General features: G+C 44.2%; 1 long non-coding RNA gene across 1 annotated transcript; it reads left to right on the forward strand.

Annotated features, from left to right (window-relative positions):
* Positions 1 to 7,594: 7,594 nt before the first annotated feature.
* On the forward strand, positions 7,595 to 21,366 carry LOC139274748 (uncharacterized). The gene is made up of 3 exons (XR_011595588.1): positions 7,595 to 7,877; positions 20,292 to 20,358; positions 20,462 to 21,366. It is a non-coding gene; the product is annotated as an uncharacterized lncRNA (long non-coding RNA).
* The last annotated feature ends 3,298 nt before the right edge of the window (positions 21,367 to 24,664 follow it).

Genomic DNA, 24,664 nt, shown 5'->3' on the forward strand with positions numbered 1-24,664 from the left:
CACCTGTGCCTCCAGCAATCAAAGCAAGTGGAGCTAAAATAGAGCCTGTGGGTATGGAAAGAACATTCATTGAATGTGATATTAGGGACAGACTAGAATGGCACCTTACACACAAAAAACTGCAACAGAACTGGGGTTTACCACTGCAGATTCAAATATCAGCAGAAACATTTATTCCGCCTGCTCCAAAACTGATTCCATCCCAACTAAATCCACAGTCGAGCTTTGGGTTACTTGTTGCTCCAACTGAACTAGCATTTCCAAGTAAAGAGCATAGGAAATTATTGGAACTCAATACGAAGAAGAAGATAATAAATCACAAATGGGGTCTCCCAACACTTATTCGGTCTTCGTTAAGAAACTTCATGGCTCTTTCTCTATCAAGGAAAGATCTTGTGCTACAGCCAGAAGTAAAGAGAACCAATAAGATGGGGCCCAGCAATATTGATATAAGAAATAAGATTAGAATTCCTTTACAGATGAACAAAAGAGAGAAATTGTCTTTACAACATAAAAAAAGTAGCAAAAACACAAAGCCAAGCAAAACAGCAGAAGTGGCTGTTCTTGTCAACTTCAAACAATAATATACCGATAAGCTAGATGTGTGCTTAAGAAAATCGCATCTAGAAATTAAAATGCATTGTTTGCCAGAAATGGTAAAAGAATTTTATAAAGAAAATTATCCTTCCAAGTCAAAGAAGCCATTAGGAAAGATTATCGCACCTAGTGAAGGATGCAAAAAGCCACGTTCATTATATATCGCTTTTACTGAACAGGATTCAGTTGAGCGCTTGGAGCTGAACCTAAAGCATAAAATGATTTTCTGTCTCTGGGGGCTTCCAACTCTTTATGAAAAATCAATGTTAACGATGATTCATAAAGGGCCACCTGTGCCTCCAGCAATCAAGTCAAGTGTAGCTAAAATAGAGCCTGTGGGTATGGAAACAACTTTCATTGATGATAAAGTAAGAGAGAACCTTGAAAGGTATGTTATACAGAAAAACCTTCAGAAAACCTGGGGATTACCATTAGATATTCAGAGATCAGAAGAAGCATTTATTACATTTGCTCCAAAACTAATTCCATCCCAGCTAAAACCACAACCTGCTTTTTCAGTAGTCATTGTTCCAACTGAGCTAGCATTTCTTCGTGATGAGCATAAGAAAATATTGGAGATGAAAACAAAGAAAAAGATCATAAATTGCATGTTGAGTCTTCCCAAGCTTATCCAATCATCTTTGAATAAGTTTATGAGTACTTCTCCAGATGTTTCCAGCAATACTAATGTGGGCAATAAAGAACATAAAATGGTTCCTCAACACACAGTCCCAACAATCAAAAGGGGGAAATTATCCATGTTACAATATGAAAAGGGTGGCAGAAGCAAGAAACAAAGAAAATTGATGAGGATTTTTTTCTTGCTAGCTTCAAACCAGAATGGAAATACAAACTAGAGATCTGTTTAACAAAGCTGTGTCTAGAAATTAAGACAGGGTGCTTACCTGAAATGGTAAAGGAATTCTACAAAAGCACCTATCCTTCAAAATCAAAGAAACCTTTACCAAAGCTTATTGTACTTGGTAAAGGATTTAAAAAACCAAGACCACGTTATGTACCATTCATTGAACAAAATGCTGTTGATCACTTGGGGTTGAATTTAAAGCATAAATAGATGACCCATCTCTGGAAAATTTCAAATCTGTACGAAGAATCAATGGAAATAAAGATTTCTAAAGAACCACCTGTGCCTCCAACAATCAAGGGAAATGTAGCTCAAATATTCTCTGTGAGTATGGAAACAAGTTTCATTAAAGATGAAGCGAGAGTCAGACTAGAAAGGCACATCACACAGAAAAAACTTCAACATAACTGGGGATTACCATTACTTATTCAGAGATCACAAGAAGCATTTATTCTGCCTGCTCCAAAGCTAATTTCATCACAGCTAAAACCACAGCCTGATTTTGTTTTGTTTTTTGTTTCACCTGAATTGACCTTCATAAGCTCAGAACATAGAAAAAGACTTGAACTGAATACAAGGATGAGAATCATAAATTACAAATGGAGCCTCCCCAAGGCTGTTCAGTATTCTTTAAATAATTTTATGGCTTCTCTTGTGCTGCAATCTGATGTGATGGAAAGAAACAAGATATCTTCTAGTAATATTCAAGTGAGAAAAAGAAAAATAGATACTCCAATGAATACATTTTTACAGACTAAAAAAAAAATGTCTTCTAAACAAAATCGAAAAGGTAGCAGAAAGCTGAAACTTAACAATGTCGGAGAGATGTGTCTTTCTGCTAAACTCAAGCCAGAATGTAAGGACAGGCTAGATATATGTTTGATAAAACTGTGTCTTGAAATTAAAATCTGTTGTTTCCCACAAATAGTGAATGAGATGTATAAAGCTGTCTGTCCTCCAATGCCAAAAAAGCCATTTCCAAAGCCAATTGAACCTGGTAAAGGATTTAAAAAACCAAGATTGTTGTACATACCTTTTATTGAACAGGATGCTGTTGATCGCTTAGAGCTGAACTTAAAGCACAAACAGATTTCCCATCTCTGGGGACTTGCAACCCTATATGACGAATCAACAGCACTAATGATTCCGAAAGAACCACCTGTGCCTCCAGGGATCAGAGCAAGTGGAGCTCGAATAGAGCCTGTGGGTATGGAAACAACTTTCATTGACAATGAAACTAAAGACAGACTAGAATGGCATATTGTACAGAAGAAACTTCAGCACAACTGGGGCTTTCCACTATGTATTCAAAGATCACAAGAAACATTCATTCCACTTGCTCCAAAACTAATTCCATCCCAGCTAAAACCACAGCTTAGTTTTGTGATAGTTGTTGCGCCCGTTGAGCTGACCTTCCTTAGTGATGGACACTGGAAAATACTGGAACTGAATATGAAAAAGAGAATTATAAATAACAAATGGGGTCTTCCAAAGTTAATTCAGTTATCTCTAAGGAGTTTTATACCTGTTGCCCCACAAATGAACGATTTCCGACTACAGCCACAAAAACGAGCAGTGCCTTCTGCAAGCAATATTCTCCAGATGAAAAGAGGAAAGTTGCCTGCACTAAAGTATCAAAAAAGCATAAAAGCAAAAAAGAATACTGAGGTATATGATAACCTCAGAGTTACATGTGGAGCTGTTGTAGATTTCTGCTTAATAAAGCAATGTTTAGAAATTAAAATGGAGTATCTACCTAAACTGGTAATGGATGCCTATAGTGCTATCTATGCTCAAGTGCCAAAGATAATTTTACCAAAGGCTATTTTACCTGGCAAAGGATTTAAAAAGCAAAGATCATCATATATGTGTTTTACTGAACAAGAAGCAGTTGATCATTTGGAGTTGAACTTAAAGCACAAAGAGATTACCCATCTCTGGGGATTTCCAACTCTCTATGAAAAATCATTGGAAATGATGATTCCTAAAGGGCCACCTGTGCCTCCAGTAATAAAAGCTGGTGGAGCTCAAATAGAGCCTGTGGGTATGGAAACAACTTTCATTAAAAATAATACAAGAGACAGGCTAGAATGGCACATAACCCAGAAAAAACTTCAGTACAATTGGGGCTTACCATTACATATTCAGAGATCAGAAGAAGCATTAATTCCATTTGCTCCAAAACTAATTCCATCCCAGCTAAAACCACAGCCTGCTTTTTCAGTAGTCATTGTTCCAACTGAGCTAGCATTTCTTCGTGATGAGCATAAGAAAATATTGGAGATGAAAACAAAGAAAAAGTTTATAAATTGCAAGTGGGGTCTTCCCAAGCTTATCCAATCATCTTTGAATAAGTTTATGAGTACTTCTCCAGATGTTTCCAGCAATACTAATGTGGGCAATAAAGAAAATAAAATGGTTCCTCAACACACAGTCCCAACAATCAAACGGGGGAAATTATCCATGTTACAATATGAAAAGGGTGGCAGAAGCAAGAAAACTAAGAAAATTGATGAGGATTTTTTTCTTGCTAGCTTCAAACCAGAATGGAAATACAAACTAGAGATCTGTTTAACAAAGCTGTGTCTAGAAATTAAGACAGGGTGCTTACCTGAAATGGTAAAGGAATTCTACAAAAGCACCTATCCTTCAAAATCAAAGAAACCTTTACCAAAGCTTATTGTACTTGGTAAAGGATTTAAAAAACCAAGACCACGTTATGTACCATTCATTGAACAAAATGCTGTTGATCACTTGGAGTTGAATTTAAAGCATAAACAGATGACCCATCTCTGGAAAATTTCAAATCTGTACGAAGAATCAACAGAAAGAATGATTTCTAAAGGACCACCTGTGCCTCCAACAATCAAGGGAAATGTAGCTCAAATATTCTCTGTGAGTATGGAAACAAGTTTCATTAAAGATGAAGCTAGAGGCAGACTAGAATGGCACATCACACAGAAAAAACTTCAGTGCAATTGGGGCTTACCGTTTCATATTCAAAGGTCACTAGAAGTATTCATTCCACCTGCTCCAAAACTGATTCTATCCCAGCTAAATCGAAAGTCTGATTTTGCAATAGTTGTTGCTCCTTCTGAACTGGCATTTCTTAGTGACGAACTTAGGCAAACCCTTGAGCGAAATATAAAGAAAAGATTTATAAATCGCAAATGGGGTCTTCCCAAAGTTATTGACTTTTCATTAATGCAATTTATGGCTCCTACTCCAGATGATAAAGGCTTCATACCACCATCAAAAAATCTGAAAGAAAACAACACAATGTTGAACAGTAACAATTTAGATAAGAGTTATAAAGTGTTCTCTCAGGGTACAAACTTCCGACTCAAAGGAGGAAAATTATTTTCACAACGTGAAAGAGATGAGGTAAACATACATAAAGTAAAAGAAATGTCTGCCAATGTTAACCTCAGACCAGAGTGTAAAAATAATCTGGCTGTGAGCTTGACCAACCAGTGTCTGGAAATTAAAATGGATTGTTTGCCTAAACTGATAAAGGAATTTTACAAAAATACTTATCCTCCAATATCAAAGAAACCTTTACCAAAGTTAATTGCACCTGGCAGGGGATTTAAAAAACCAAGAATACGATATATTCCTTTTACTGAACAAGATGATATTGATCGGACAGAGATGAACTTGAAACACAGACAACTTTTATATCTCTGGGGACTTGAAACGCTGTATGAAAAGTCATTGGTAATGATGATTCCCAAAGGACCACCAATGATGATTCCCAAAGGACCACCTGTACCTCCACCAATTAAGACTAGTCAAGTTCAAATAAAGCCTGTAGGTGGGCCAACAACATATTTTTGTGAAGAAGTCAAGAAGTTTCTGGAATGGCATATTTTGCAGAAAAAACTTCAACGTACTTGGGGCTTACCATCACATTTTCAGAAGTCAGCAGAAGCATTTATCCCACTTGCTCCGAAACTGATTATAAGCCAGCTAAGTCCACAGCCTGATTTTGAAATAGTTATTGCTCCAGTTGAGTTAGCAAATTCATAAATGATGAGCACAAGAAGGCACTAGAAATGAATACAAAGAAAAGGACTGTAAATCATAGATGGGGCCTCCCCAGGCTTATTGAGTCATCTTTAAATGAATTTCCTCCACCAATAAAGGATTTCATAAAACAATTTAAAATTAAGAAAAAGAAAAGAGTAAGGTCCAGAACCAAAGACATAACAAAGTATTATAAAATGGTTTATTCCCAGTGCACATCTCTTCTGAACAAAGGACAGAAAAATACTTCGGATTTTGGAAGTTTTAAGAAAAGTGTCAAAATGAAAAAGAGAGAAAAGAGGATGTCTACTGTTGTCAAATTTAAACCAGAATGTAACATTAGGTTAGATATGTGTTTAATAAAACAAAGTTTATCTAGTAAACTTGATTGAGTACCTGAAATGGTAACACAGTTGTACAAACAAACTTATCCTCCAGTATTGAAGAGACCATTACCAAAACTCATAACACCTGGCAAAGGATTTAAGAGACCAAGATTACCATATATTCTGTTTGCTGAACAAAATAGTATTGATCGCTTGGATATGAATTTAAAGCACAAACAGATTAATAATCTTTGGGGTATTGCAACTACATTTGCCAAGTCAATAGAAATGATTCCTAAAGCACCTTTACTTCCAGCAATTAAAGCAAGTGGAGCTAAAATAGAGCATATCGGTATGGAATTAGCCTTCCAGTATAATGAAACAGTTGACATTCTAGAATGGCACATTACAATGAAAAGATTTCAGCACCAGTGGGGCATACCATTGCATATCCGAAGATCAGTGGACACATTCATTCCATCTCCTCCAAAACTGGTTCTATCCCATTTTAGCCGGTGTCCCGATGTTGATATTGCTGATTCTGTAAATGAGCTAATATTGATAAGTGAGGAATGTAAGGAAGCATTGGAAATAAATACAAACAACCGGATCATAAATCACAGACAGGGTCTTCCCATATTATTCAGAACTCTTTGAGTAGTTTTATACCTCCTGCTCCACCAGTATGCATGCAACTGTTAGAGACTGGAGAAGGAAGTACAACAGGATTGAATAGATCTGAACTGAGCAAAATTAATACAGTTTTTCCTGCTGAACAGAAGTTATTGGCAAGCACAACAAACGGTAAAGATGGTAAGGAAAGCAACAGTGTAAATAGTATGGAAGAACTTTCTGTCAGTCCAAAACTGGAATTTAAAGATAAAGTTGAAGTAAATGTGGCAAAGCAATCTATACAAATGCAATCAGTGGATAAATGCTCCTATTCAGCCACAAGTAAAAGTTTGCTGAAACTGAATACCCCTTATAAAAAACAAAACTTAAAGAGCAAATGGAGTGACGATTGTCTTGAGGTAGATTGTTCCATAGCATCACCCAGTTATAGGCCAAAATCTATGAAAATCGAGGGTTCTTCAACTTGGACATCAGATCAGAAATTGGTTAATTTGGCAGATAAACCAGTGACTATTGTGGGACTGTCTTTCGGTCCAGCAATAATAGGAGCAAACCTGCCTTCATCCCCCATGACTGTGCAAGAGTTCAACATTTATCTGAAACAAAATACGGGTTCTGTTTTGATGCCGCGTCCTGTTCGTTATGCAGATTGTGAAGAAATCTTATCAAAAAATGCAAGAGACTTTGGGAATAATGTATCCTGTTCAGAACAATTGACTGAGGAAACAAACAATCATATTCAGCAAGATGAAGAACATGGATATGTTAAAATAATTGCAGGTGCTATTGTTAAAACCCAGAATGAGGAAGAACAAGTGCAGGTTGATCTATCAGAAATAATTTGTGCACAGCCATCACCTACAGAACTTTGTGATGCCTTGCAAGAAAGAATAATTATTGCATTTCAAGATCCTTATGATGGAAATGACTTGAGCGTTTCTGCTGAGGAACTCCATTGTGCTTATTATGAAACCCTCAATGAATCATATATTTCCAGAACTCATGTTGTGAAGAAAGAATGCAGGAAAACCTTTCAAAGTCAGTATTCAAATCAAACAAAACCAGATAATACTTTGCGAAAGTCAAAGGCTAAATTTTCCAAGCAAGATTGTCAGAGACCAAGAACATTTAAACATAAAGAAGAAGATGAAAATTCTGAGTTATACAGCCAAAGCATTCTTTTTGTTAGCCCAACTGAAGAGCTGCAAAACACAGTTATAATGATCTGCGGTTCAGATAAAGACCAAAAAGAGAATCTTACCCTTACTCACATTGTGACAGACCAGAAAGCACAAGGTCATCAAGAAAAACTTCTCACAGTCGTAGACATGATGAAAGATCCTCACGAAGCTCCACGCCCCATAGTCCTGGATGTCAGCAAGATTTTTCACAAGAGGATTCTCCGTTTACAACAAATGAAGACTATGAAGGTACTGTATAGGCTGATGTTTTTGTCAGATGGTAACATTTTGTAAATAAGTATAATTGCCACCAAAACCATATTTATTTTGCCTTAAAAGTTTCTATATGTAAAAATGTAATTAAAGATAAGCATAATTAATTAACCAAAATTGGTATATCTACTATTTGCTGTGTTAATTTGGATGTATGATGTGGATAGTCTGTTTCACATTGTAAGCATAAACCATCCAACCAGTGGCCACAACCTGTCAGCAGAAAAATGTCAGATGCATATTCTCTCAAAAAGAGTATAGTAAATTCTAATTTAAATAAAATAATTTTATTACTAATAGTTGACAACTGGACCCAAATTTGCACAGGCCTTCTGGTACATTTCTACTGTAACTCTGTAGCTAGATCTTTGCTGGGAATTTCTGGGAGGCCTTTTCTGCGACGGAACCTTCAACTGCCCCAAATGAGGGTGCGTGGTAGGGACTCTACATTGGGAATTCCAATTCTTCCAATCTCAGTAGGACCCCATATAAATTTGGAGGCCATACAGTATGCCCATTAGGATGAGAACTACAAACCTCCACAATGGGGCCCCATCAGAGGCTCCAGATCAGGAATGCTGCCCGGATCCCCAAACAGCTGAATGGACAGGTAGTCATTTAAGGAGTGCTTCATTTTAAGAATAAAAATAATGCCACAATAGTTCTTACTTTCTTTATAATTCTGCATTTGTTACATACACAGAGGTCTGACCAGAAGTACTGAGGAGAAGGTGTTACGCTTCAGTCAGTGATAGCACTCCCGACTGATTCAGAATGTCACATATTTAAGTGCCACATCAGGTCTTGAGCACATAATCTATGCTGACAGTTTAGCAGAGTAGAAACATAGAAAATAGGTGCAGGAGTCGGCCATTCGGCCTTCGAATCTGCACCACCATTCAATAAGATCGTGGCTAATCATTCACCTCAGTACCCCTTTCCTGCTTTCTCTCCATACCCCTTGATCCCTTTAGCCGTAAGGGCCATATCTAACTCCCTCCTGAATATATCCAATGAACTGGCATCAACAACTCTCTGCGGTAGAGAATTCCACAGGTTAACAACTCTCTGAGTGAAGAAGTTTCTCCTCATTTCAGTCCTAAATGGCTTACCCCTTATCCTAAGACTGTGTCCCCTGGTTCTGGACTTCCCCAACATCGAGAACATTCTTCCTGCACCTAAACTGTCCAGTCCCGAATTTTATATGTGTCTATGAGATCCCCTCTCATCCTTCTAAACTCCAGTCGATCCAGTCTCTCCTCATATGTCAGTCCTGCCATCCCGGGAATCAGTCTGGTGAACCTTTGCTGCACTCCCTCAATAGCAAGAGTGTCCTTCCTCAGATTAGGAGACCAAAACTGAACACAATATTTCAGGCGAAGCCTCACCAGGACCCTGTACAACTGCAGTAAGACCTCCCTGCTCTTATACTCAAATCCCCTAGCTATGAAGATCAACATGCCATTTGCCTTCTTCACCGCCTGCTGTACCTGCATGCCAACTTTCAATGACTGATGTACCATGACACCCAGGTCTTGTTGCACCTCCCCTTTTCCTAATCTGCTGCCATTCAGATAATATTCTGCCTTCGTGTTTTTGCCACCAAAGTGGATAACCTCACATTTATCTATATTGTACTGCATCTACCAAGCATTTGCTCACTCACCTAACCTGTGCAATGCAGCCTGCAGCCTCTTAGCATCCTCCTTACAGCTCACACCGCCACCCAACTTAGTGTCATCTGCAAACTTGGAGATATTACACCCAATTCCTTCATCCAAATCATTGATGCATATTGTAAATAGCTGGGTTCCCAGCACTGAGCCCTACGGCACCCCACTAGTCACTGCCTGCCATTCTGAAAAGGACCTGTTAATCCCGACTCTGCTTCCTGACTGCCAACCAGTTCTCTATCCACGTCAGTACATTACCCCCAATACCATGTGCTTTGATTTTGCACACCAATCTCTTGTCTGGGACCTTGTCAAAAGCTTTTTCAAAGTCCAAATATACCACATCCACTGGTTCTCCCTTGTCCACTCTACTAGTTACATCCTCAAAAAATTCTAAAAGATTTGTCAAGCATGATTTCCCTTTCATAAATCCATGCTGACTTGGACCGATCCGATCATGTCACTGCTTTCTAAATGCGCTGTTATTTAATCTTTAATAATGGAATCCAACATTTTCCCCACTACTGATATCAGGCTAACCGATCTATAATTACCTGTTTTTGCTCTCCTTTTTTAAAAAGTGATGTTACATTAGCTACCCTCCAGTCCATAGGAACTGATCCTGAGTCGATAGACTGTTGGAAACTGATAACCAATGCATCCACTATTTCTAGGGCCACTTCCTTAAGTACTGTGGGATGCAGACAATCAGGCCCCGGGGATTTATCGGCCTTCAATCCCATCAATTTCCCCAACACAATTTTCTGCCTAATAAGGATTTCCTTCAGTTCCTCCTTCTCACTAGACCCTCGGTCCCCTAGTATTTCCGGAAGCTTATTTGTGTCTTCCTTCGTGAAGACAGAACCAACGTATTTGTTCAACTGGTCTGCCATATCTTTGTTCCCCATTATAAATTCACCTGAATCTGACTGCAAAGGACGTTTGTCTTCACTAATCTTTTTCTTTTCACAAATCTATAGAAACTTTTGCAGTCAGTTTTTATGTTCCCAGCAAGCTTCCTATCATACTCTATTTCCCCCCTCCTAATTAAACCCTTTGTCCTCCTCTGCTGGATTCTAAATTTCTCCCAGTCCTCAGGTTTGCTGCTTTTTCTGCCCAATTTATATGCCTCTTCCTTGGATTTAACACTATCCCTAATTTCCCTTGTTAGCCACGGTTGAGCCACCTTCCCCGTTTTATTTTTACTCCAGACAGGGATGTACAATTGTTGAAGTTCATCCATTTCATGTACTGAAGGAGTGCTGCACTGTTGGAGGTGCTGTCATTCAAATGAGATGTTAAACCGAGATCTGATCTTTTCTCTGAGGCGAACAAAAAGATTCTTATTTGAAGAAGAGCAGCAAATTCTCCCAGTGCCTTGAACAACATTTATTTGTTACCCATCATCTTCCATACAAGTAGACATAGGTCTTCTTGGCTTGCCTGTGATAGTATTACAGCCACCTTTCATGTATGCTCCTCTAAGATGCACAAGGATATCCTGTAATAGTTACCTGATCTTTTTTTTAACAATCTGTGTGTTTCTCTCTGACCCTTTGTTTCACTCGCTTCAATTTAATAATTTCTTTATGTGACCTCTGCTGGTGTCCAGCTCGTGCCATCTGGCCTCAATTACAGTAATCAGTGCCTCCACTTCACCCTGTAAGGAATTCTTGGTTCTCGGGCCGCATTGCATATTGTATTGCAGCTCCGATTTTTCCACGAAGAATTAAAGTTCTCACACACAACTGGCTCTTTAAAAGTGGATAAATGTAGACCGGGAGCTGTACTGGGCATGCGTGCCCATAGCGGTCATGTCAAAAACCTCCCTTTTTTTTGCGCATATGCAGAAGGAGGCTGTCATTTACTCTACATGCCTACTGTTTGTACTATCACAAGGTGTGCCACCTGAGGGCACAGCAGTGGGAGACTTGTACGTTACCTGTACAGGTGTGCCTGGCCTAGTATAAGAAGCAGGCCACCAGGTGTGATCCTCACTCTGGAGTTAACAAATAAAGGACTACGGTCACTATAGTTCAAGTGCAGCACATTGCCTCATGGAGTCATTATTAGACCATCCAAGACACAACAATTGGCGACAAGATTACAGACTTTCACGCGAAAATGACTACCCTTGGTACGTTGCAGCAGTTCGCCGATGGTGATGATTGGGATGCCTTCGTGGAGAGGCTCGAACATTTCTTCACAGCAAACGACCTGGCAGGAGACGATCCGGCCACACTGGTAGATAAGCGCAGAGCTATCCTGCTAACCAGTTGTAGGCCCACCGTCTATGGACTCATCAGGGACTTGCTGGCACCAGGATGTATGAGGAGCTCGTAACACTGATCCATGAGCAACTCAAGCCCAAGGAGAGCATCCTCACAGCCGGACACCGGTTCGACACCCACCAATGGCCTGAAGGCCAGGAAATCGCGGAATACGTCGCAGACTCAGGAGGCTGGCGGCACCGTGTGATTTCGGCGACCACCTCAATGAAGCGCTGCGGGACATTTTTGTCATTGGAATCGGCCTTGAGGGCCTTCTTCATAAGCTACTGTCGGTGGATACCACAGTCGCACTGCAGAAGGCCATCTCTGTGAGCCAGGCATTCATGACCTCGACCTGCGGTTCTAGGCAAATGACTCACTCTCAGGACTCAAACCCGGCAGGTTTTGTGCACAGTGTGGACTGTAGAAGGTGAACCATCTCAGCCTCCGAGTCCCTTAACTCAGAGTCCGCTGGTGGGGGGCTAATCGAGTAGCTCCATGCTGGCATTGTGGAGGGAATCACAGGGCTCACCAGTGCCACTTTAAAGACTATGTATGCAAGGGCTGCTGCACAAAGGGCCACCTCCAGTAAATGTGTAAGAAAAATATGACTCACTGTCGATGAAGAGTCTGCAAATGGCCATGAATCCAGCGCGGATTATGAAACGATAAGCAGAGAGGCAGCTCAGCCCCACGATGAGGTATATAGCATGTTTACCTGCACCACCGAGTGTTCCCCGTTGAGGATGGAAGTCGAGATAGATGGTGTTCCAATTTTCATGGAAGTGGACACGGGGGCGAGCCAGTCAGTAATGAATTAAGAAGCCTTTGAGAGACTATGGGACAATCAAGCTGAACGACCAAGTTGGCCCCGGTTCAGGCAAAGCTGCACACCTACACTGATGAACTTATCCCAGTCTTTTGTAGTTCGAATGTAAAGGTACTCCATGATGGCGCGGTGCACAGGTTACCTCTGTGGATTGTTGCAGGTGATGGAACGCTACTCCGAAGAAGGTGGATGGAGAAGATCCATTGGAAGTGGGAAGACTTCACCCCTCCAGCGATCGACGTCCTCCGCATTCGGAGCCACAGCAAGCCCTCACTTGAGGGGGGACCCGACACCAGAAAGCAGACCAGCACAGCACCCGAGGCACAGACCGCTCAGCACTACTGCGTGGAAATCCAGCTGGGACGACCCGAACGCACCTTCCAGGCTCCGGTGGCAGGACTCCAGAGAAAGAAAATCGGATCCAAAGGCGACTTTCCAGCTTCAGTGGCAGAACCCGGGGAGAAGAGTGATAGGTCCTTACGATACAGTATAAATGCACACGAGGCCCATGCTTGAGAGAAAGTCAGTCTGTGACCTATCCTTTATTCCTTAGCACTCAAGTGATGAAGGTGGGTGGAGCTTCCCCTTTTGTATCTGAAGGTCCAGGTTAGGAGTGTCTCCCACCTAGTGGTCATTGTTCTCACAGTGTACAACTTAGGTCAGATTATACATGGGTTACAATGCTGGTTGAATACATGACATCACCTCCCCCACAAAGTCTTATTGGGATCACAGGTTGAGTCTCTCTGGTGGTTTACGTTCTCTTGTAGAGCGCCTGAGTTGGGGCTCCGGTTGTTGGGTGCTGGCCTGAGTGTCTGCTGTTTGCGGTGCCTCAGGCCAGTCCGGACTGCCCGCAGTAATTGTGCTCTCCTTCCTTTGGTTCCGGTGTTCGGTCACCTGTGGTGGAGTGAACTCTACGTCGTGTTCTTCCTCTGCTTCTTCGATAGGATTGCTGAACCTCCTTTTTGTTTGATCCACGTGTTTGCGGCAGATTTTCCATTGCTAAGTTTAACGACCAGAATCCTATTTCCCTCTTTGTCAATCACAGTGCCTGCGAGCCATTTGGGCCCTGCAGCGTAGTTGAGGACAAAACCAGGAACATTTACATCAGTACATCGCGCCCTCGCATTCCTGTCATGGTAGTCATATTGTGGCTGGTGCCTGCTCTCGACAATTTCTTTCTTGGTGGGGTGTATAAGGGATAACCGGGTTTTGAGCGTCCTTTTCATTAGCAGCTCTGCGGGTGGAACTCCTGTGAGCGAGTGTGGTCGGGATCTATAGGCCAACAGGAGGCATGATAAGCGGGTTTGTAGGGAACCCCCTTGGATCCTGAGCATCCCCTGTTTGATTATCTGCACTGCTCGTTCTGCCTGGCTGTTTGAGGCCGGCTTGAACGGTGCCATTCTGACATGGTTAATTCCATTGCCTGCCATGAAGTCTTGGAATTCAGTGCTTGTGAAGCACGGGCCATTGTCGCTGACTAAGACGTCCGGTAGACCGTGGGTGGCGAACATTGCCTGTAGACTTTCTACCGTGGCAGAGGATGTGCTTGAATTTAAAATGTCACACTCGATCCATTTGGAGTAGGCGTCTACGACAAAAAAAAATGTTTTTCCCATGAAAGGACCTGCGTAGTCCACATGGATGCGTGACTATGGCTGGGCAGGCCATGGCCAGGGGCTATGGGGGGGCTTCCCTTGGCGCATTGCCCAGCAGAGCACACATGTTGCACCTGCGAACACAAAGTTCCAGATCTGCGTCTATCCCTGGCCACCAAACGTGTGACCTGGCAATTGCCTTCATCATGACAATGCCCGGGTGCTCATTATGGCGTTCTCTGATGAACACCTCTCTGCCCATCTGGGGCATGACTGCTCGGTTTCCCCACAGTAGGCAATCGGCTTGAATCGAGAGTTCATCCCTTCGCCTGTGAAATGGTTTAAATTCCTCAGGGCATGCCCTGTACGTGGCTGCCCAGTCCCCATTCAGGACACATTTCTTGACTGGAGACAACAGCAGGTCTCTATTTGCCCAGACTTTAATCTGACGGGCTGTCACAGGTGAGCCTTCGCTTCCAAAAGCTTCAACATCCATGACCATCTCAGCAGCATGTTCGGTCGCCCCCTCAGTGGTGGCTAGTGGGAGCCTGCTGAGTGCATCGACGCAGTTTTCGGTGCCCGGTCTGTGCCGAATTGTATAGTCATAGGCTGCTAATGTGAGTGCCCACCTCTGTATGCGGGCCGATGCGTTTGCATTTATGGCCTTGTTGTCGGCCAAAATGGACGTTAGGGGCTTGTGATCTGTCTCCAGCTCAAATTTCCAGCCAAACAGGTACTGGTGCATTTTCTTTACCGCATATACACATGCACCCGACACCATAGGACGACGCATCACACGTTAATACAAGTTTCTTACATGGGTCGTATAGTGTTAACAGTGTTAGAACATAACAAATTACGTGCTCTATTAATAGCCCTTTCCTGGCTGTCCCTCCAGATCCATGCGCGACCTTTGCGTAGGAGCACGTGTAGCAGCTCTAACAGCATGCTCAATTTGGGAAGAAAGTTACCAAAATAGTTCAGGAGCCCCAGGAACGAACGCAGCTCCGTCGTGTTACGGGGTCTGCGTGCTCTCTGGATCGCTTCTGTCTTGGATGCAGAAGGGCTGATCCTGTCTGCTGCTACCCTCATCCCCAGGAATTGTACCTCTGGAGCTAGGAAGATGCACTTTGCCTTTTACAGTCACAGCCCTACCCGGTCCAGTCTGCGTAGCACCTCCTCCAGGTTGTGGAGGTGTTCTTTAATATCGTAACCCATGATAGGGATGTTGTCCTGAAAAACCACCGTCCCTGGAATCGACTTGAGGAGGCTTTCCATCTTTCGTTGGAAGATCGCAGCGACCGAGCGAATCCCGAACGGACATCTGTTGTACTCAAACAACCCCTTGTGTGTTGTGATGGTGGTCAGCTTCTTCAATCACTCACCAGCTCCTGGGTCATGTAAGCTGAGGTCAGGTCCAATTTTGAAAAAAGTTTGCCACCGGATAGCATCGCAAAGAGGTCCTCCGCTCTCGGTAGCGGGTACTGGTCTTGGAGTGACAACCGATTGATGGTGGCCTTGTAATCACCACATATCCTGACCAACCCATCCGTCTTGAGCACCGGCATGATCGGGCTTGCCCAGTCACTGAATTCAACTGGTGAGATGATGCCTTCCCTCAGCAGGCGGTCCAATTCGCCTTCTATCTTTTCCCGCATCACGTACGGCACTGCTCTGGTCTTGTGGTGTATTGGCCTGGCGTCGGCGTTTATGTGAATCACTACCTTGGCCCCCATGAAAATGCTGATGCCATATTGAAATAATGAGTCAAATTTGTCCAGGGTCTGTGAGCATGATACTCGCTCCACAGAGGAAATTGCATTGACATCGCCCCATTTCCAGTCCATGACAGCAAGCCAACTCCTCCTCAGTAATGCGGGACCGTCCCCCGGGACAACCCAGAGTGGCAACCTGTTCTCCGAATCTTTGTGGGTCACGACTACCGTGGCACTGCCTAGCACCGGAATGATCTGCTTTGTGTAAGTCCGTAGCTGTGCGTCAATCGGCAATAATTTTGGCCTCCTGGCCTTGGACGCTCACAACTTTTCGAACTGTTTGATACCCATCAGGGACTGGCTGGCACCTGTGTCTAGCTCCATTGATACTGGGATGCCATTGAGGAGCACTTTCATCATTATCGGTGGTTTCCTGGTGTATGAACTATATACGTGCTCCACATGAACTCGCTGAACTTCAGCTTCCAGCGATTTCCCCCAGCGTTCATTTCTGCAATTTCTGCAGGTATTTTGCTCATCTCTGCAAACTCCGGCTGAGTGTGTGCCTCCACGCCTCCAACATGAGCTGCTGTTGGAAACAAAAGGTCCCTTGCCAGTCGATCGTCCCTGTCTGCCCCTGTGACTTTACTTGAATGCGCCATTAACAGGTGTTGATGGCCCCATTACTGGCCGCATTGTCTCTTGCAATGGTGTGAATCGCCATTCAACTTGCCATTGTCTCTGTCGAACTCCCCCTTTGGGTTCGACTACATGTTGGGGCATGCCCGATTGCCCTTGTCTGCCTGGAGAACTGTGTGCTGCTTTAACAATGTTGAATCTCTGTCCCAACCATTCCTTAACACAGTGCCTCTCGTCTGTTCTGCTAATGGCCATGCTCGCGTGGTTTAAATCCCAGTTTCTCGTCGCCATTGATAGGTCCTTACTATACAGTATAAATGCACACGAGGCCCATGCTTGAGAGAAGGTCAGTCTGTGGCCTATCCTTTATTCCTTAGCACTCAAGTGATGAAGGTGTGTGGAGCTTCCCCTTTTGTACCTGAAGGTCCAGGTTCAGAGTGTCTCCCACCTAGTGGTCATTGTTCTCACAGTGTACAACTTAGGTCAGATTATACATGGGTTACAATGCTGGTTGACTACATGACAAAGAGGATCACCGCAGTCGACATCGTGGATCAAGGAAAGATGGCGCCCAAACAACGAGGTGATGCGCTGAAGAAAAAGATGGCCGCGGCCAGACCACGATGTGCAACACTGATGGAGCAATACGTGGCACCAAATGGAGAAGAGGATTGGGGTAAAGAAAGCAAGGCTCTCTTAAAGGAGGCCTGCAAACCACTACACTTAAAGGGACAGTTCCACACACCATGTAATAGCAACAGTAAGTTAGAGACAAAATGTGTAACTGATGATCAGAGTTGTGTACATGCAATAAGCAAGGGAAAGTTGCGCGATCATGTAAAATGTGTAATTGATGATCAGAATTGTGTACATGCAACCAGCGAGGAAAAGTCGCACGATCGCGATCGGAGCTACAGAGTATCCACCATAAGTAATGAAAAGTTGTGCGATGTATGATTTCAACTGTACGCAGCCAATGCAGCGGGCAGACACCCATCGGGAGCATACAGGTCCAGCGAGCTACCTAATGCTGTAGTCTTTGTCTCCGGGACCAGAGTTATGCACCATGGAGTGTGGCCACAAGCAGCCAATGCACACGAGCTGCAGAGCAAGTGATCTCAGGAGGGAAACGGCACCGGTATCGATACCCTGCCCCTGATCAGCTCCACCTTTCAGGCACCCGATGGCACCAACCGCCACGAGCCCGGAAGAGCAAACTGTGCTAAGGCACAGCCCCCAGACCCCATCGCCACCAAGGCCATACCTGGAAACGAAGTGTCATTCACGACAGTCCTCCCGAAGGGGACCGAGACCAGCCAGGATCCCAAACCAAACAACGCCCAGGCTAGCGAGTCAGCTGTTCCCTGTGAACTGCTAGACGACAGCCCCTCAAGGAGCAGCAGTGACCCAGGGCGCAAGAAGGGACAGGAGGTCACAGGCATCTGTGAACCTGCCTGATGCTAGGAACTACGGCAACAGCCCCAAGAGCAGGCAACTTGAGCCAACTGGGTTCCCACTGCCAGCACTGGGCACCGCGCCGCCACCAGACTGCCTGGACTCCATCCAGCAGTTCTGAACTAGTTTGTCCTTACACACCGGTCACCGACCCTCAGTACGCATCGATAATGTATCTCACCAGTCTTAACGTACTGGTCTCGCAACTGAAGCACAAATGAATGCAAACGGTTTTCCTGAGCTTGAATGTATATGAACGCACTGAGCCTCCGGCATAACCTATATGTGGGAGGGGGAGAATGGAGTGGTCAGGGACACACACAGACAGCAACCACCAGCACTCTACCGCACCAACCACTCACCCAAGATTGAAATGACCCGCCAAGGGTCAACCAGATAGAGTTAAGCCCAGAGCACAGTCAATGCAGAGGCGATTTGCACTAAAGGCTTGGAGGAGAGTGATGTCATGTATCCTACATGGCTACTGTTTGTACTATCACAAGGTATACCACCTGAGGGCACAGCAGTGGGAGACTTGTAGGTTACCTGTACAGGTGTGCCTGACCGAGTATAAAAGGCAGGCCACCAGGTGTGATCCTCACTCTGGAGTTAACAAAAAGAGGACTAAGGTCACTACAGTTCAAGTGCAACACATTGCCTCGTGAAGTCATTATTAGAGCATCCAAGGACACACGGGGGGCATCGTTTTTTCGACGCATACGATAGGCTCCACACCCCCAAAGCTAAAGGATAGGCTGCGTGGCGCCAATTTAAAAAAATAGAACAGGTAAACTTGCTCGTTATTTTTTTGGCGTAGCCGGGGCCAAAAAAAATGAGTGTAACTCTTACAATACACAAAAAAAATGGCATTGGGGAAAATTGAGCCCATAGTCTCCAGTATTGTTACCTTTTTAGCACAACAGTTCTATGTTCCAGGGCTAGTTTTCACATTCTAAGGTATTAACTCTATTCTTTATCAGTACACTAACTCCATGGGGATGAAATTGGCTTCCTTTGCCTCCCGTTAGCACCTCCGGGGAGGGATAACATGGTACTACCGGCTCTGCGACCAGGCACGGCGAGAGTACTGATGCCCACGAACTTGCCTTGCATTTAGCGATGGTAGTAAACCCTAATGCCACGATCCCCTGTGCTCTGGAGATCGTGACGTCATCCGGTGCACAGTGCTCTGGTACCGCACCAGATGCATAATTCGGTTCCGCCTCCTGCAGCATCGCTGGATGTCAACACCAGCAGCTGCAGGAGGCGTTGTATGGTAGGCCGGCCGCTGGGGAGCAGCATTTAAAGGGAGCGCCAGTGAGGTACATGAAAAATCTTGCAGAACCCTCTGTGCATTTTATTTCCCTTTTCTTCGACCGCGATTGCTCAGCCCTGCACTCTGTTCGAGTGTTTGTGGCTGATCGTCGTGGATGGCGGCTGCTGTCGGTGAGCAGGGGTGTTGATTTATTGTCGAGCCTCCAGCAATGGTCCTTCCCTTTAAGGGAGGGAAGGAACCTCGGATCCCGGCAGCGCTGCACTGGACATTGTGCAACGCTCTGCCGCGACCACCCCTCTTGCCTGGTTTAGCGCTCCAAGGGAAGTGGTAGCGCTTGATTTAGCGCTCCACTTCCTTCCCGGAGCATTAAACCCAAAGTTCGCATCGGCTTCACTTGCACAGCGCCCGGCGATATTTTTGAACTCCTGTGAAAGTTATCGCCCCGAACGGGGCGCTGCACAATCTAAACTATTGACTTGATGTTTCATTAGTACATCAATTCTATATTTTTTTTCAGTTTCTAAAGTATCCGATCTAAATTTCTTTCTTATCCTGTAGGGTACTTTCACGATAAGAATACCCCCAGTATGAACCAATAATGTATTTTTGAGCATTACAGACAAGAAAGATCTCAGATAAAATCCCTGGGAACATCTCAGTTTTACGTCTAATCCAAAAGACGGTTTAGTAATTACTTGTACCATATCATGCAGCACAAGTGTCGTAACCTTTCTTTGAACAATTTCATGTAATGTAGAATAGAATTCTAACAGCATTAATAATATTAATGAAAACTGTGGCATTTTTAGGAAAAAAGCTGTTAGTATATTTTATCTAAGTCAAGCATATTGTGCATTATTTTGAATTGTACAGAATTTGGTAACATATACTAATTGCATGACAAAAACTTAATGATATATTTTTCTATTTTTTAGACTATTACCAATCTGAGAGTCCATTATTATCACATCCAGTGCACTAGGACAAATTAAACAAGAGAAGGTACTATGAGTAATGTATGTTAAGAATTCAGCTTTAACAACCATTTATTACTTGCCACACTGAAAAACTAATAACATGAAAAAATTGTTTTCTTGAATTGCAGTTTCATCATCAGACATGACATCGATGAAGCAAATGAATCATTGTTGCCTGCTGATCTGATTCAGTTACATCACATGTAGCATTTCACTTGCTTAAATAAACATCATTATGGCAAAGTGAATAATACATGGATAGCCTTTTAGTTAAATGCAAACATAATTTGGAAATAGGTTATGAGTAGGAATCTTGGAGGCCTACATACTAACAAATTTCACATGGTGTTGATCACAAGTTGAGACACTAAATAGGATAAATGCAATCAGAAAGTAGGCCTTCACTCATTTAATATATGACACGGATTTCCAGCTGTGCATTCAACCGGTGTATTTTAATACGTGAAGGAGAACCCAAGAGGTAATTTAAACTTGTGTATAATTTCCTGATATTCCTGCCTGCATATCACTGATTCATATTCATATTACAAAGTTTCCAGGCTTGCCAGATGCACAGCTGAATATTGGCCCGGAATTTGCAGCCAGCAGCAAAGCGAAGACACTCCACACAGGGATCTCGCAATCCGTGTCGAGAGCTTTGAGTTTTCTGACCTTGAATTCAATTCAACGGAAGTTAATAGGGATTCCATTTTGTGAATTGTTGTGACATCAACAGGCTGTCTAAGCAGCTAATCAAAAGGCAGAATTCTCACAGACAGCAAACAAGGAAGTGGGTAAGCCCTTAATATTCTAAAGGGGAGAAATTCCCCAGCGCCTCGATTGGGGGCAGTAACCGACTCGGGGCTGGACTACCTTCACCCGGCGCAGAAGTTCTGCTCCGACCGCAAAATTGCAGTTACCACCCATCACAGGAAGGATGCGCTCCACTTCCTGTAGGGGCGGGTTCCAGGGCGCTACTGGGGCGAGTTGGTCAGCTCTCCACAGCTTCTCCCCAGTGGCGGGCGGTGCAAAATGGGCAATTTCGACCCCCAACTTTTTTAAATAGTTAGAGGGAGCAAAACAAAGGTTGGAGCTCTCACATGGGGAAAAAGCAAACCGAAAATAAAGATGTATAAACTTAAAAATGTTTTTAAAACATTTCTTAAAATGAACAAATCTCACACTGCACAAAATTAAAATTATTTTTCCAGGCTCTTAACTTTTGTTTAGCAGTCAATACGCTGTTAAAGCCCCAATTATATCTAATCTCTTTGGATGGAACTTTTAATTTAACAGTGTACTTACTGCGGTAGAGCCGAAGTTTCCGTCTGTTTCAGTGATTTATGCGATTTCACTGATTTCTGTGGGGGTCAAGTGGAGGTGGGCACGGCACAGCCAGTTGTGGAGCTGTCATTGACAGACCCCAGCTTCGGGTTTCTGCATGTGCACCACATCCAAAAGTTGTGGTCAGTTTCAAATTCAGGGCCAAAGTATATAAAGAGCCATACTTGGACATTGTTAGAAGCAATTAAAAAACATTTTTTTTAATGTCATCATTTAAAGGACACATCCATTTTTTTCTGTAACTAATCAATCTCCCGTGGTGTTGCACATGGGGAGTCGAGACCACTTCAGACTAAGCAGAGTTAGCGGATGGGTAGATATTGAAGGCAGATGAGGAGAATAGAGGCAGTTGGAAGGTGACTAAGGAGAGACAGAGGTGAGGGAGGAGAGTGAGCGGGGAGGAAAAAAGCAAGTCAGGTAAAGGGGAGTGAAGAGGGGGGGAAGAATGAGAGGAGAGCATAGAAGGTGAGGTGAGCAGTAGGGAGATGGAGAGAGGAGGGGAGACAAAAGAGGAGGGAGTGAAGAAAAAGTTGGATGGGGTTGAGGAGAGATGAGAGGAAATGATGGCGAAGACAGGGAAGGGAAAAGGAGAGGAGTGGGTCAGGAGACGAGGAAAGGAAGGGGTTGACAAGAGGGGAGCGAAGAAGAGAAGGGAGGGGAAAGAGGGTAAGGGGGAGAGGAGAATAGACACTGGGGATGGTAGGGGATGGGGAGGATAAAGAGAAGGAAAGGATGGTAGAGTGACGACAGTGCAGCTAGCTGCTACAGGGTTATGCAAAGAGGAGAGAAATGGGAAAGAAAGGAGGAGAAGAATTAGGTAGAGGAGAGGGTAAGGGGGTGGGGATGAGTTGGGAGAGGAAAGAGGAGAGGGAGGGGTAAGGATGTAAGGTGAGGAGAGAGTGGATGGGGCAAGTGGGAGTTTAATTCAGTTTCATGGAGCTTAACTTTCATTCACGGTGCATCGGTGGTGTAGTTTGTGCGGCATGAAGAATAGGAGCATAGGGGGCCAAGATGACCCCTTTTTTAAGAGCCAACGGGGTGGAAAGGAGTTACTGCTCAGTCAGGGGGGAGTGTCCGACATTTGGGACATTGCCCTTGTCACTTTTTCAGGCGGAGAAGGTGACCGCCCTGCCCGTGTTCCTGTCAGCAACCCCTTACCGCCCGGCGGTGACCCCTTATCACTATGTGAGGGAAATTGCCCCACGGGAGCAGAGCAGGCACCAGTCAGTGTTCCCAACAGATTTCCCCATCAGGAAGTTGCTGGGCAGCGCGTACACGCTTAAAGGGGAGGGCATTCTGCCGCGGCCGCCATTTAATTTTAATTGTCGGCCGACTCTGAAGTCGGCCTGATAATGGCGACCACAGGTTCGGCCAGGCCGCCAACATGCAGCCCGTCACTCGCTCTTGGGTGCCAGACCGCTGGCCTTGCCAAAGCCCTCCCTGGTGGCCCAGTGGTGCCACTAAAGTGGCTGCAGAACTTGCAGTGCGCCCCCCCCCCAACCGCCCTTTAACTGATGACACTGCTCGCCTTCCACCCCGCTCCCAACCTACTTCCAGCCCCGCTGCTGCCCGAAACACTGCCCCAACACAAAAAGAGGGCAAAATCACTCTTAATCACTGCCCCATCAAATGGAGAGGTAAATCATCAATTAAATCGGAATGTACACCCCATTTGGGGCAGAGGGTAATTTTGGCTCTAGATTTTTTCCGGAAGGAATATCAGCAACAAGGTCCTGCTTCAGAAAAGCAGGCGCAGTGATCACAGAGTTCTGCTATAGTAGGGGCTTGTAGCAAAAGATTTCTGCCTTTGCCAAGAAGGTTGGTCATTGTATGACTTTTGTTTGAAAGGAGTTTTATTAATTCTTTTTGTTATGTATTGATGCTTGGGGTCACTAGACACCAGGGGGGGGGGTGGGGGGGGGGGCACCACTGTCAGAGGTCCTCGGGCTGTACACGTGTGTGCGGGTCCTGGTATATAAGAGTGAGCACCATGTCATGTGGGCACTTCGGGCATGAATAAAGTTGAACCAGGTTTGCACCTGAATGAGTTTACAGTAACAAGTCTTGCGAGTCATTATATACATTACATTTGGTGACGAGGTAACTTAAGAACCTTCGCATGCACAATGGGCACCATTGGAATTCTGGAGAGATTCGTGGATGGCAAGGATTGGGCGGATTTTATTGACCGCCTGGATCAGTATTTGGAGGCCAACAAAATGGAGGAAGCAGTTAGGCGCAGGACAGCTCACCGTTTGTGGTCCAAAAATTTATGGCTTCTTAAAGAATCTTCTCTCACCTGCACGTCCAACGGACAAAGAGTATGGGGATATGTGCACTTTGGTGCATGAACATCTCAAAAGAGGGGATCATCTCACGCTATCGCTTCTACACACACGTTCGTGCTGAGGGCCAGGATGTATCGGGATTCATCGCCGACCTAACACGTCTGGTTGAGCCGTGTAAGTTTGGAAACGCGTTGGAAGACATGCTGCGAGATTTTTTCATGATAGGCATCAACCATGATGTGATCCTTCAGAAATTATTGGCTGCAGATACGCTGGATTTGAGCAAGGCCATCGCGACTGCCCAGGCATGCATGGTGACTGATGATAATTTAAGGCAGATATCATCGAAGAGTCAGAGCTCCACGGCAAGTACTGTAAACAAGATTGTGTCGTCATCTGGCAGAGCTGCTTATGGCAGGGCCTACTCGACTGCTTATGTGAAACCTGTAGCTGCTCAAAGTCTGCCAACTGGTACGAATTTGATTTCACCCTGTTGGCATTGTGGGTGCTATCATCGGCCTCATCAGTGTTGGTTTAAACAGTACATCTGTAAAGACTGTTCAAAAGTGGGACATCTTCAGCAAATGTGCCCACAACTGAGCAAGCGTACTGCTGCTCATCACATTGATGATGATAACCAGTCCAGTGCTGGCCCGGATATGCAACCCATGATACCCGAGGAGGAAGTGTATTCGTTCC

The sequence above is a fragment of the Pristiophorus japonicus genome, chromosome 10, assembly GCF_044704955.1.
Source record: "Pristiophorus japonicus isolate sPriJap1 chromosome 10, sPriJap1.hap1, whole genome shotgun sequence".
Lineage (NCBI taxonomy): Eukaryota > Metazoa > Chordata > Chondrichthyes > Pristiophoridae > Pristiophorus > Pristiophorus japonicus.